Genomic DNA, 2,653 nt, shown 5'->3' on the forward strand with positions numbered 1-2,653 from the left:
AGAGAGAGAGAGAGAGAGAGAGAGAGAGAGAGAGAGAGAGAGAGAGAGAGAACAGCAGATCGCTTTCCCTTCGGATATTTTTCGCAAAGCATGTAGCCATTTTTCGCATTCGTGGCAGGAATACGGTGTGAACAAATCTCTTTCTCCCATTACCTGATTCCCACAAACCTCTGCCTTCCCACACTGACACCTCCAGATTGAAAACACACGCGAGGAAATGTATTAAAAACTCGGAGATTTCACTGATCAATATAAGAGCTCTTTGAATTTCATAGCAACAAGATCGAGTTGAAATCTGAACAAGCTACAGAGCTCGTATTAGGCTAGATTCAATCTCCAAGAAATTCATTATTCTAAAATCGTGAACAGGGAGAATACGACGCCTTATAGATAAAGGGCACGACAAGAGCGCAGCCTTTTTTCTTCCTACTTTCTATTTGATATTCCGTTTATTTATTTGATTTCACGCGGTGCTCCAGTGTCCTGCTGTAATCTTATTCATGTTTTTATTTATTTTTGTTTTGTTTTTTACCTTTTTTTCTTTGTTTTTATTTAACTCCTGTTAACTTGTTCTGCACTTTCCTGATTTGCGTTTTATCTTAATTCAAAAAATTAAAACGGTTTAGAGCTTTGTGTTCGAAATTCGTGTCTTTCTTACATGCGTGTTTGTCAATGCTCCCGTCACATACATAATAAGAAAAAAAAATGAGTGTGTGTGTGTGTGTATGTGTGTGTGTGTGTGTGTGTGTGTGTGTGTGTGTGTGTGTGTGTGTGTGTGTGTGTGTGTGTGTGTGTAAAAGGAAGAGGGATGGCGTGTGTGGGTGGAAACAGGATGTCTGAAGACAATGCTTTTTCGATAAAGAAGCAAGCTAGCAATGTCAGGTGCATTGAATACTGTGGCATCGTAGAGAAATCAGACGCTCGTCAAAATAATAATGACGAGGAAAAGGACATATTTTCGCCCGTTGGACAGTTTTGATCCATTAAAAAATGTTTTTGCTCAACAGATTTTATGTTCATTAAAAACATATTTCTGCGAGGATTGTACTTTTTAAACATTTGATTAAAGGCACAAAATAAAATAACCAAGTAGTTTTCAAGGACACTCAAACTTTGAAAGTCACCAAACTTTGGAGGCCATTTTTCGCTAATTTATTTATTTATGACGCCAGGCGATCCTCATCAAATATTTATCTCGATTCCTCTTTAGGATATATGGATGTATCATCAAAGGCAAGACTAATGAACTAGCTTTGAGATGATACCAATAACTCTGTATGTCCAAAAAGTGACGAGCAACTGATTTCGCCGTATCGTGACACATAGGAGAACATACGTGATGAGATAACTAGGGGTTTGAATTGATGGGAGCTGCGGAAAATGTACAGTGGGTCATCGAGGTTGAATCAGGGACCAGAACGTTACTGTCATCCCCTTTTTGTAGACACTTTGTTCAGCATTACATCTGCAAACGTTGTGTTCTCCTTTAAAATGGCTGTATTTTTATTCTCACAGTTTTAGCAAGATGTAAACAGTATAATAATATTTGAAAACCTCTAAATTCCCTACCCCACACCATTCCTTTTGTCTTCCCATTTTTGTCTCCCTCAACTCGTTACTGGAAGCCCCGATTTGATCACTCTGTGACAGAAGGGCAGTTCGCAAAATGCGAACAACTAATCAGCGTTGTCAATGAGGGTTAAATTTTGAAATGTTTGAAATGAAACGTATTCTTGGATTCCGTTGGTTAGTTCAAACATTCATCGATACATTTTTTTTAGAATTGCAAAGGAAAAAGTTTCAAAATATCACAAAAGCTCCTCTAGAAGCTTTGTGTGTTGTCAAGTCACTTGTCCTTGTTGTTCTATTTTATTATTCTTGTAGCCAACCGCTTGATAGCCGCTTTATGTTTTAGAAGATTATACATGTACCAATTGAAGACTACAGGGGGAAAACGACTGTATTCACAAACTGAAAATTGTGATGGTACCAATTTTGAACGCTTGTAGACCTTATTTCTGTTCAACTGTTGGTTGATTTTTGCTGTTAGATTCCCCATTCAACAACCCTTAACAAACCACCAGTCAAATAAATCTAAAGTTATGAGTTCACAAGCTTTTAAAATTGACACCCTCACAATTTCCAATTTGTGACAACAGTCGTTTCCCCCCTGTGCTCTTCAATTTTATTCTGGGCTGTCTATCTTTCAGTATCTATACTCCGTTTTGTCGGAGTGGCCAAGCTTATGGGGCCCGAAAGAAAAGTTTGCGTTGAAGAGAAGAACAGTCGTGGTCATGGGCTATAACAAGACCGCCAGCACCAACGTGATACCCTGTTATAGGTGGCTTCGGTGGACTTTGGTTAGGCTACCGGACTCGTAATCGTGAGGTTGCGCGCTCGTGGGTTCGAGCCGCGGGTCCGACATTGTGTCCTTGGGAAAGGCACTTTACACGAATTTTTCTCACTTCACCCAGGATGGAATGGCTACCCGGCCATACCAAGGTGGGAATGGCTACCCGGCCATAGACAACGAAAGATCTTGTCAGCATGTTAGTGTTAGTGTTTTAGCGCCTATAAATGGCAGCTTACACAATGTGATTCCCAGGAAGCTGAGTTTGTTTCAGAATGCTCTCAGGTCAGCTGGGATAATAGT

The sequence above is a fragment of the Aplysia californica genome, unplaced genomic scaffold (assembly GCF_000002075.1).
Source record: "Aplysia californica isolate F4 #8 unplaced genomic scaffold, AplCal3.0 scaffold00316, whole genome shotgun sequence".
NCBI lineage: Eukaryota > Metazoa > Mollusca > Gastropoda > Aplysiida > Aplysiidae > Aplysia > Aplysia californica.